Here is a 12,369-nt window from a genome sequence, read left to right as displayed (position 1 = left end):
TCAAAGCTAAAGTAAAAAGGATATGTTATAGTCCTCACGCAGGGCCTCCATAAGGCTCGCCATGCCCTCCAGACCAGCAGCAGGTCTAAACTTCCCGCATGAGGAATCCAGAAGGAGCCCGAGGGGAGACGCCTGTCTCCAGAGGGAGCCCAAGTCCAGGGGGACCCCTGAAAAAGGATGTGAAAGAGTCCTCATGCAGGGATCTCTGTGAACCTTGGCATGCCTTCCAGACAAGCAACAAGTTCAGGCTCCTCGAGTGGGGTGCACAGGAGGAGTCCGAGAGTAGGCGATCTCCACCAGAGGAAGTCATAGTGCGCTTCCCCGCTGAATCTGGAGTTCCTCCGATGATCCACCGCCCATGTAGGCATTCACGAGCCTGTGTTGAACATCATCATGGAGGGTAAGGCGCCTAATGCCCATCTTGTCGCTTCTCCCTGGTTATCACTTGCGTCCTCTGCGTGCAGTCGTCGCCCAAGTAGAGGTGGAGCCCGTGTCCTGGGAAGAGCCTCCATCAGGGCCCGATACGGGGCCCCCTTCCACGGGAGGAAGGCCCAGGATGTCCAGCCTTTCTTGTAGGTCAACCAAGTGGCGACGCTTGTTCCGAAACTCAAAGCTGAGCCCAAATGGATAAGTCCACCGATATCTAATGCCATTAGCTTGTAGTTTGGCAGTGACCGGTCTGAGCACTTGCCTTCGCGCCAAAGTCGAAGGTGCGGCATCCTGGTATATAGTGCAGGAATGGCCTTGAAAAGAGATGGTGCCGCCTTTAGGACCGCCTCTTTAACTTTGTAGGAATGGAATTTCGCCAATATGTCGGGTGGTCTTTTCCTATCACCAGACTGAAGAGGGCCCACTCGGTGAACCCTGTCAAGTTTTATCTTAAGTGACTGGAGGCTCAGGATTTCTGCAAAGAGGCCTTCCATAAACGCTTCAAGGTCTGGCCCCTCCGCTCCCTCCTCCAGGTCTCGGACCCTAATGTTCTCCCTTCTCGCCCGATTTTCAAGGTCCTCTGCTTTAAGTTGGGTCTGTTGCAGTTGCTCCTTAAAAACACGGACATCTTCGCGCAACTCAGTTGTGTGCTGACTTAGTTCCTGAGTTTGCGTTTCCAAGTCCAGCACCCTAGCACCCACAGAGTCCACATCTTGTTGGAGTGAGGTTAAGCGGCCTGTCAGGTCAGAGCGCAATTGGTCAATGGAGGACGTTATGTCTTGACAAAGCTCAGTGCGCAGTTCAGTTTTAAACTCCTTAAGCATGGCCAACAAATCAGACTTGGTGAGAGCCATGGCTGCTCCACCCGTATCTCCCCGTAGGGTCGGCCGCTTGTCTAGAGTTGAGAAAAAGTCCGATACCTTGCTGGTCGTTTTGCCCATCTCTTTCTTTGGCAGCATATGGAGGAGACCTCACAGGGCACGCTATATTTAGCCCCAACCAGTGCTTTGAGTATGGCACTCTGGCAGAACTCCCCACCTCCAGGCCTGTCTGCAAAGCGGACGCAGGGTCTTTCCTGTCCCGCTACAGGTGATAGTGGTCATGCATCTCTAGGGCTCCCTTTTAGTGGCGAGGCTATATTGAAGAAGAAAACTCTGGCTTCATACAGGACAGGAGGACAAGGACAGTGGCCAGTGTAGGGCTGGGGGGGTCAGACCCTCAGGCGGTGTGCAGGCGCCACATTGCTGGCGATACTACGGCGGGAGCAGGGGACCCACACGTCCCCGGCAGCGATCATGGTTCCCCGGGAAGCAGATACGCCAGTTAGAGTCCCCACTGTCAGGGCATCGACTCACTGTCCATATCACTGCATCCAACTAGATCAAGGAGGACCAGGGGGTAGCCTGACAGGTTGCAACGCTGGTGAGCTCTCTCCACTATCTCCGGCCAGAATCCACAGATGACAGGGATCACTCAAGGTAGGCCGCTGCTCCAAGCATCTAACGCGGCCGCCGTCTTAGGGTCAGGCAGGATTGCCGATATAACTGACAATGCTTGCCGCTGCTGGGGAAGGTCAAACCACTCACGGGACTCACCCCCAAGATCCTCCAGGCTTCAATGATGTCGCGCTTCTGCCATTGTCGCAGCACCACTCCCGATGCTTATCTTCGCTCCGGATGCTCAGGAGCCTCAGTCGATATTTTTATTCCCGCCGGAGCCCACCGCAATCAAAAACTCAGAGTGCAGGCTCTCCCGGGGCAGCGTTTCACTCCTCACTGACGCCGCACATCGTCCGCCACCCTGCGGTGCTTCTGTCAGATGATTCCGCCACTCAAAACCACTGTAATTCACCCGCCGAAAGTGCGCAGACTGGGAGCCGAGACGGTCTACGTCCGCTCGGCCATCTTGCCCGGCCACGCCCATAATCTCCATTTTACAATGATAGGATGATGTTATGTTATGTTAAGCTTTTTTTGTAGAGCGCACATACACCAGGTTGGTTTATTGGTGCTGCTCTGAAGGTGTTAGACTAAGGTGTTAGTAGTATGCCTGTTTAAATAGCCATGTTTTCAGGAGTTTGCAGAAGCTCATGAGGTATGTGCAGGATCTGATCTCCAAAGGCAGGGAGTTCCAGTATTTGGGGCCTAGAGTGGCGAACCTTGTCCCCCCAGCATGTTTTAGCCTGAAAGGAGGTGTGATCAGGAGATGCATATGGGCAGATTGCAGGTTGCGGGTGGGGTGTACCTATTGATCAAGCTGTTGATGAATTTTGGGTTTTTGTCATTCAGGGATTTGAAGACGATGCATCCCACCTTGAAGGCGCATCTCTGGGTTATTGGGAGCAAGTGTAATTTCTTCAATAGAGGGGTAATATGTTGGCGCCTATTTTCTTGGAGGATCAGCCTGGCTGTCCGGTTTTGAACCATTTGAAGGCGGTTGATGAGGTAGGCCGGAATGCCTAAGTAAAGGGAGTTGGCATAGTCGATGTGAGATATTACCATAGCGAGAACTGCCTGTATTTTTGCTTCCTGATTAAGGAACCTGCTGATTTTCCTTATTTTTCTTAACTGGAAACAGCATGTTGAGACCACAGATCCAATTTGATTTTTCATGGTCAGGTCATTGTTGATTATGACCCCCCAAGGTTTTAGCAGATGTAGAGGGGACGGGGGGTTGTCCCAGTTCTTTAGGCCAGAAGTGGGAGCTCCAGAGGTTCGATGAGCCACCTGTGAGGATGACTTCCGTTTTGTCCGGATTTAATTTGAGGTGGTTGCTGTTCATTCAGTCACAGATGAACAGCATTGTCATCTGAAATTCGTGGAGAGTGGTGGGGGAGTTATTGATCTGGAATATTAGTTGGAAATCATCTGCATAGTTGAAGGTTCGGACTTTCCTTTCTTTTAGTGCATGGATCAGTGGGAGAAGGAATAGATTGAATAAGTGGGTGGAGTGTGAGGAGCCCTGGGGAAAACCGCACATGCTTTTAATCTTGGGTGTTGTGTTAAGTTTCCCAGGCGGACTGCTTGGTAACGGTTTCTTAAGGAGCTTATCCATTTGAGGGCTGGTCCTTGGATTCCTGCATCCATGACCCGGTCGACCAGGGTGTTGTGGTCGACCGTGTTAAAAATGGCAGAGAGATCCAGTAGCACTAGTGCTTGAGGGGATCCTCCATCCACTTTCTCAGTCAGGGAATCCAGGACGACAGTATCACTGATTCTGTGGAGTGGGCCAGGCGGAACCCTGCTTGTTGAGGGTCCAGGTAGTCTGACTGCTCCAGAAAGGCACATACGTTTTTCGCTACGTGGGCTTCGAGTAGTTTGGCCAGATAAGGAAGCAGTGAGATGGGTCGGTAATTGGTGAGATTTCCAGGATCAGTCCCTGTTTTTTTTAAGAGGGGGATGACAGATGCCTCTTTGAAGGTATCAGGTACATAGCCCTAGGATAGTGAATTGTTTAAGAGGGCCATGGCTGGGTCTGGGCAGGCCCTGAAAGCTTCCTTTAGGATCCAATGGGGGGCAGCAATCTCTAGGAGAGCCAAATTTTACTTTGGTCATAAGGTCTGTGAAAACTTCTTGGTTCATCATTGGGAACTGTTCTAGCCTTTGTGTGTTTTTAGGTTTCGTATGGCAAATGGGCTTTGTGCATATGGGGATGCTTGCTTGCATTTTAATTTTGACAATGAAGAAGTTATTCAGGGAGTCGCATAGGGATTGCGAAGGTGTGGTTTTTAAAGCTACTCTGTCAGTGTTTGAAAGATCATTGATTACAGAGAAAATGTCCTTTGACCGATTTTTGGAGGTGAGGATTTTAAGTGAGAAATATTCGGCTTTTGCAGTCAGAATCGCTTTTTTGTAAGTTCTAAGGGCTGTTAAATAGGTATTTTTGTCATTCGGTGAGCATTTGTTTCTCCATTTCCTTTCTGCTTGGCGCAGAGCAAGTTATAATTCTTTTAAGTCACTGGAAAACCATTTCTGGGCTTTGTGGCGACGTGCCCGTTGTATTTTCTTAAGCTGGGCATGTTTATTGCTGGCTGTCAAGAGCCAGTCCAACAAGTTTTTCTCACTCTCATCTATGGATGATTAGGTGATGGGGATTGTATTGGCCAGGGTTTCAAGAAATTGACATTTGTGGATGGTGTTCCAGCTCCTAAAGTATCCAGGGTCAGGTTGGGGAATTTTAAGTTTGGCAAGGTTATTTATGGAGAGTTTAATAAGATGGTGACCTCACCAGATACAAGGAGTTACATCTAAGTTTGTCATAGTCAGGTTTGTGGACCATACCTGTACTAATATATGCCCTTTGATGTGAGTAGCGGAGGTGATGTGCTGCCTGAGGTTTATCCCCATAAGTAGGTCAGTTAATTCCGCCAATTGAGGTCCACCTGCTGGGTCATTGGCCCAGTAGTTGAGATCACCAATGAGCAGTATTTTTGCATGCTTAGTTATGAGATGAGTCATCTGTTTGCTCAGGGACTGTGGAAACTATGGCATGCTCTGTGGTGGTCTGTAAAGTGTGCCACAGACAAGAGTGGCAGAATCGGACTCCAGTTTAATCACTAGGGGCCATATTATCAAGAAAGGGCGATACATTATCGCCACTTTTATTGACAGGAAACTGCCACTAAAGCGGCGATAATGGGCTTGATAATTTGTCCTTGTGAATACCCATAGAAAACCAGGTTAACACCAGAACCTGGGCTTCTATGGGAATTCACGAGGGCATATTATCAGGCCCATTATCTCCGCTTTAGCTCCAGTTTCCTGCTGATAAAAGCGGCAATAATGAATCTCCCTTTCTTGATAATATGGCCCTCGGTCTCTACTTGTGGTAGTTCAAGGGGGGTAAGTACTGAGAATTTTAAGCCTTGGTGTATTATAATTGCTATCCCCCTCCTGTTTTTCCCTGGTGGCGGTTAGCTTGGATGAAGTAATAATTGCTAGTTAGTGCTGCTGGGATATCAGGGGAGGAGTTCTGTGTTAACCAGGTTTCTGTTAGCAGTAGGATGTCCGGTTCTTCGGTCGCCAGCAGGTTGAGTATTTCAAGCTGGTGTCTGACCAAGGAGCGGGTATTTAGATAAGTTACTGTTAGTGGCTTTACTTTGTTTGTAGCTTTGAGGTTCATGTTTTTACTCAGGTGTATATATTCACTGATTTCTGAGAATGATGGTCTTTTTACCATTATCCTCTTTGTGGCTATGTTCGCCCGACAGCGCTTGTCGATTTCTAGATTGTTGGAGTGGAGTGATTTCAGTTGGGTCGCTGAATAGGAAGTGATTTGGGCATAGTGGCTTGCCCCTTGCCCCGGTCAGCCGCAGACGTGCGAAAAGACGGGCTTGCCATTGGAGCACCTTCGGCACGCCCGCTGCGAGCGTCCACTGCGCTCCCACGTTGCTGCCGGCATTTGTATCCCTTAGCAGACCCAACCCCTCCCCCTCTTCTCTGATTAGCGCTCGGGTGGCGACTCCACCAGGAAGAGAGTTGAGCTGGTGTGGCGGCAAGTTTTGGCGCGGTGAGTTAGGTTTTAAAATAGCAGTGCATCAATTCAATTTGTGACTTTCAGATTCAAGCAGGTACAATTTTAAATACAATGCGGTAATAGCACTTTGCGCAGGCAGCCGCACCTTGATAGTGGTTGCTCCTGCGTTTCTTTCAGCTTTTGTATCCTTTGGCAGCCCCAGCCCCTCCCCCTCTTCTCTTATAAGAGCTCGGGTGGCGATTCCACCAGGAAGAGAGTCAAACTGGTGTGGCGGTGGGTTTTGGCGCGGTGAGTTAGGTTTGAAAATAGCAGTGCATCAATTCAATTTGTGGCTTTGAAGGATTCAAAATTATTCTAGTGGACCATACTCACCAATAGCCCATATACCAATATTATTAATAAGAATTCAGTCGGCAATGGAGAAAGTTCAATCATTTATTCAATACAAATACAAGCCCTGACAGGGGAGCCTCAGTCTACACGACCATCTGAGGTGCGCAGAGGAGACTGACAACATACAAAAGATACAAGGCATATATACGTTTTACCCACACCACAGAGTCGCCTTACTAGGAAAGATACAACTTGTCAGTAAGCCAACAGGAATACCCATATAAGGCACAATTGATTGCAAATAGCCTAGGCCTTAGCTATTCCGGGGGCAGGTCAGTAAGGTGCCTCCCTGTCTATCTGTAGCCCGGGGAGTACAGGAACGGGCTCTGCTAGAATGTGCGCATCCCACAAGAAGGGCAGGTGTGACCTTGGGTTTCCCTGAGCTACGAGCTAACAAGTGAAGTAGATGGCTATGTCAGCCATCGCGGTTTCATGCAGAAAGCGTGATCACGTGATTTCAGGGAAACAGTACTGGCACATAGAGAAATGAAACAAAATGGCTCTGGTCATATCAATAGGTTTAGGCGAGCTAAAAGTGAATCATGGGTTGCTATATTAACACAACGAAATCTAATCATACAGTTATACAGTTATAAGGTTATATTGTATATATTAGGCCAATAACATGTGTTTATCGAATTTGTATCCCAACAGACGGCCCTTTTGGCCTACTATCGCCAATATAACCAGATTCATTCTACAAATACTCCCTCATCGATCTGCATAAGATCTGAAACTTCCTTCTGAATCATCTGCTTTTCGGCTTTAGCCTGACGAGAAAAGTTTAAAGCAGACGTTATTGTTGTAGCACAGAAAGAACAGCAAGCTGGGCCACATTGGAGACACAGACAGCAAGTAAATATGACTCCAAAAGCTCCAGCAAGCACCATAAATATTTTCCAACCCCAAGTAGCTAAGAGACCCCAAAACCAATTACTAAGAGACCAGTTACCGTTGTCCACGTGTGCTTCGCTGGCTAATCGATGTAATTTCTGTATTGCAAGGTGAATGGTAGGGCCGAATCAGGAATAAACACACAGCAAGAGCTGCCGATCACGTGACAGGCTCCGCCCCTATCTACAAGGATGACGTCAAGAACCATACGGTTCTGAAGCGAAACAACCCTCGTGGCCTGAAGCTCCACAGTAATGTTGGTTAGGATCCCAGTTGTGGTCTGAACCACGTTCTCCACTATTCTAGACAAATGTCTTATACTACGACTATTGAATATAGGTCCCCAAAAAGGAGTGAGACCTTTAGCAAAATCCTCGAATTGCTGCAGGGAGGTGTCTGTCTGGTCGGTACTCTCAGTATCAAAACTCCTAGTGTGTCGGTTAACCACTACCTCCCTACGAACCAATTGATGTGTTCTGTGGTAATCAGGTGGGGCATTATAAACTGGCGGATAGAGGAATGAGAGATAACAACGCCCTGCCCATCCCCTTGGGAGCCAAGTGTACGCGTTCTCACCACACACAAAATATACATCGGGAGGGGTAATCATAGGTGGGGTACTATATACCTGCAGGGTGTAAGTGTAATTACATTTACTTTTCCCTACCTTAACATGACCCCGTCCTTGTTTGCAAAAAGGGGAGGTGGTATTAATAATAGGGATCGGCAAAGCTTTGTCATTCGTGACATTTCGTTCTTTAAAATGCTGAAAATACATAGTGTAATTGAAAAGTTCAAAATCCTGCATTTCCTCTTGTAACCTAGTCATATTTTTATAGTCTGTATATACATTCATGCAAGCATTTGGATCCAAGGATCCTTCTCCTCCATTTCCCTCGGCATCAAATCCTTGATGCTGTTCTATATACTTTAAAATGGCCTCATAATCTCTTTCAGTATATATCTTAGGTTCAGCTACATAATGAGAATACATCAAGGATAATAATTGGAACCAGGCTTCACAGCTAGCTAAGTAGGATAACGTTAGGGAAATGAATAGTTCATGCTGATGCATTACTGAGGGAAGTAAACCGCAGACCCAACAATTTGTCTTGTTTGTGGTACTGTGGGTTTGATGCAACATTTCAATGAAATAATTTTTCACATAAGTTTCTCTATGTCTCGCCTTATGAGGGGGCAAGGAATAAAAGAGGTGTTCTTCCGGGGCAACAGTAGTTCCTAACAGTTTCTGTACAGGGTGCTGGAATTCTAAGTATGCAAATACACACATCAAAATCATTGTGATAATAACAATGAAAGCAATAAATGCCACCTTCACTCTGGTGGGCCATCCGGAAAACAAATGCATATTATCAACATATCGTCGAGGAGCCAGTGGTCTTTCATCCTCCATTGCAAATCGAGCAAAAGGAAACATGCTCTCTAAAAGTCCAAATCTAACTCGGTGCCTTACTATAAGTCCAAAACTAACTTTGTATCCACAAAGCACGCACGCCACCAGAGGAGTTCTTCTTCCATGTGTCCGTTTAGAGCCTCACAGGTAGACTCCTATCGTTCATCAAAAAGGAAACAACTTTCCTCCTCCAGGAGAACGACCGCAGCCCTTAACTCAGTCTTTCTTTCTGAACAGAGCTATTTAACACAGTGTTCCAAGCTCTCAACGGGTTCAGTCCAGTATCTCGCTCAGTACCCCAGTAGATCTATCCGATGTTCCTTAACTCAAGTCTTTGACTAACTCCTACCATTCGAATCTGGGGTACCGCGATGTTTTCGGGGCCGCAGGTCGTATTTACTGCGACCAGGCTGCTCCTGGTCAGAAAACAACTCTGTTGCAAGGGCATCTGATGCATTCAAACCTTGTGATGCACCAGAAACAGCAGCCTCTGCTGGTTGAGCCGACGCCCTTTCACTTGGAGGCAACACTTCACTCGGCTGCCCCTTTTCCTGGGCGTCTGAAAAGGGCACAAAGCTTTCCTGCAACTCTCCTTCTTGGCTCGGAACTCCTTTGCAGTTTTGCAAATCAAAGGGCAAAGGTAGCGGCAGGCGTTTCAGATGGCTGATGTGGATCCAGTGTTTTCTCCCATGCACTTTCACCGCCGACCTTGTTGCCAGGATTACTTGATAAGGGTCGGACCACTTTGGTTCCAAACTCGATGTCCGTTGATAGTTTTTCACCAGAACCCACTGACCCGGTTCCAACCGATGTCCAGGACCCTCTGGTAGCGGCCGCAATGTGTCTGATACCTGTTGATGAATAGAACGCAGATCTTTAGTCAAAGCATACAAATAATCTGTCATCAAAGGATAATCAATATCTCTAAAAGATCTGGGTCTGGGGACTCCCCACACATTGGCAGGACGGCCAAAAATTACTTCATAAGGTGATAGACCAGTTCTAGTGTGGGGAGTTGTCCTCAGAGTCAATAACGGTAAAGGGAGTGCATCAGGCCACTTTAATCCAGTGCTTACGCAAATCTTGGCCATTTTCAATTACAAAATTCCGTTATATTTTTCAACCAGACCAGCCGACTGGAGATGTCTGGCTGCATGGAACTTTTGTTTAATCTGTAAACCATCACAAACACTTTGAACCAACAAAGAATTAAAATGGGTCCCGCTATCGGACCAGATAATCCGGGGCAAACAATAGCGTGGGAAATATTCCTTAACCAAGGCTTTGGCAGTTGCAACTGCAGTGGCTTCTTTTGTGGGGTAGGCTTCAACCCATTTACTGAAAGCGCAAACCACCACCAGCACATATTTCAGATTATTGACTCGCTCCATTTGTATGTAATCAATTTGGATTACTTCAAAGGGGAGAGATGGCGGTGCATAATTTCCACTCAGGACAGATTCTCTATCCCCAGGGTTGTAACGCAAACACACAGGGTAATATTTAACTACATGTGCTGCAGTCTTGGGAATGTTTGGGTTATTCCAGACTGGGTGCAATACGGCACAAATACCTTTTGCTCCTACGTGGGCTGAGCCATGAACCATGGTCACTACAGCATATACCAATGCATTAGGGAGTAACCATCGCTGCTTCTCAGTTCGATCTATCCAACATTCATTTTTATCTAATGTCCCTACTTCCTGTTCCCATCTCTGCGCCTCATCTATGGTAGCTTCCTTTTGCATTTCTTTTACACTTTCAATGGTATTATCAAACACAGATGTTTCCGCCACCCATCGAGCCGAAGCACTAGGAAACATGGGAGTTATTTTAGTTTGTGCCGTTTCTTTAGCCACCAAATCCGCAAAAGCATTTCCCTTTCCAGTAGAATCTTCTTGTGCGCACTGCATTTAACGATGGCTACTTTTTCTGGTAGTGTCAAAGCAAATAACAATCGATCAATTAAAGGACCATGTTGAATTTTCTGGCCATGTGTGGTAAAGAAACCCCTCTCCCTCCACAGCCTCCCGAAGCTATGGGCAACGCCAAAGGCATACTGGCTGTCTGTAAAAATATTTACCCTCAGTCCTTCACTCAACTCACATGCTCGTAACAAGGCTATTAGTTCAGCTGCTTGAGCTGAGTGATGGGAAATCCTAGCAGTTTCCACCACCGTCTTCAATGTCGTAACAGCATATGCAGCTGTTGCAGTACCATCTGGCAACTTAAAACAAGAACCATCTACGTATAGCTCTCCTTGGGGTTCTGATAAAGGGGTGTCAGTAAGATCTACACACCCTTTTGTTTCTTCTTCAGTTCTAAATATACAATCATGGGTGTCATCCTTTTTATCATTGGAGGGGAGAGGCAGCAATGTCGCTGGATTCAATGTAGCACATCTTTTGATCGCAATATGTGGGGCAAACAATGTTAACTCGTATCCCGTTAATCGAGCACTTGTAAGGTGCTGGGTCTTAGTTCTATTTAAAAGAATATCCACAGCATGCGGTACCATAACTGTAAGGTCCGTGTTCAGGACTATCCCCTCTGATTGTCGGATGGCCACCGCTACTGCCGCAGTGGCCCTCAGACAACTCGGGAGAGCCCGTGCAACAATATCCAAGACGGATGAAAAGAATGCACAGGGTCTCTGCTTTCCGCCGAAACCCTGTGTTAACACTGAAAGCGAGCAACCGTCCACCTCGTGCACATAGAGTGAAAAAGGCTTCCGGTAATCTGGAGTACCCAAGACAGGTGCAGAACAGAGAGCAGATTTTAAAGAGTCAAAGGCTTCTTGACATTCATCCGTCCAGGGTAGGGGTTCATGCACATCTTTGGTCGTCAAATACAACAAGGGTTTCGAGAGGAGTGAATAGTTAGGAATCCACTGGCGACAGTAAGAGGTTATGCCAAGAAAAGCACGAACATCACGTTGAATACAAGGTACAGATATGTTAGTAATCACAGATATTCGTTCTGGAGTCAAACGTCTCCCCGCTTTTGACAGTAAGTGGCCAAGGTAGGTCACTTCCTGTCGACAATATTGAAATTTGGAAAGGGAGACTTTATTCCCTTTTTCAGCCAAATGTTTTAACAATTTTACCGTTGCTTCTTTACAGCCTTCCTCTGTATCAGAGGACACCAAAATGTCATCCACATACCGGATGATTACATTTCCAGCTGGCAAAATTAATTCATCAAGAACTGCCTTTAAGGCCTGGCTATATATACTAGAACTTTCTGTATAGCCTTGGGGTGCACGTGTAAATCTAAAGCTTCGACCACCTTATGAGAATCCGAAGATATGTCTGCTATCAGGATGAATCGGAATGCTAAAGAAAGCATTTTTTAGGTCAATTACTGAAAAATATTTAGCCGTAGGAGGAATCATTGTGAGAATTGCTGTAATATCTGGTACTACTGGATATTGCGGGACCACTATTTTGTTGACTTCTCGAAGGTCAATTACAAAACGATATGTGGACTTATAATCTGGAGCACCATCAATCGGTGTCTTCTTCAGAATCAGTAAAATCGGACTGTTACAAATGTAAGCAGCTGTTTCTTCTACCACTCCTCTTTTAATGAGGTCCCGAATAATGTGCAACAAGGCCTGTTCACCTTCTGGTGAAATCTTATACTGAGGAATGCGGGGCAGCTGGGCATTCGGTTTCAAGGTTATTGACACAGGGGCTATTCTTAACAGACCAACAACAGTATCCCCCGTAGCCCACAATGTCCGGGGAATTGTAGAGAACTCA

The sequence above is a fragment of the Lissotriton helveticus genome, chromosome 1_1 (assembly GCF_964261635.1).
Source record: "Lissotriton helveticus chromosome 1_1, aLisHel1.1, whole genome shotgun sequence".
Classification (NCBI taxonomy): domain Eukaryota; kingdom Metazoa; phylum Chordata; class Amphibia; order Caudata; family Salamandridae; genus Lissotriton; species Lissotriton helveticus.
The sequence above is the reverse complement of the archived record's forward strand: the minus strand, read 5'-3'. Positions refer to the sequence as shown.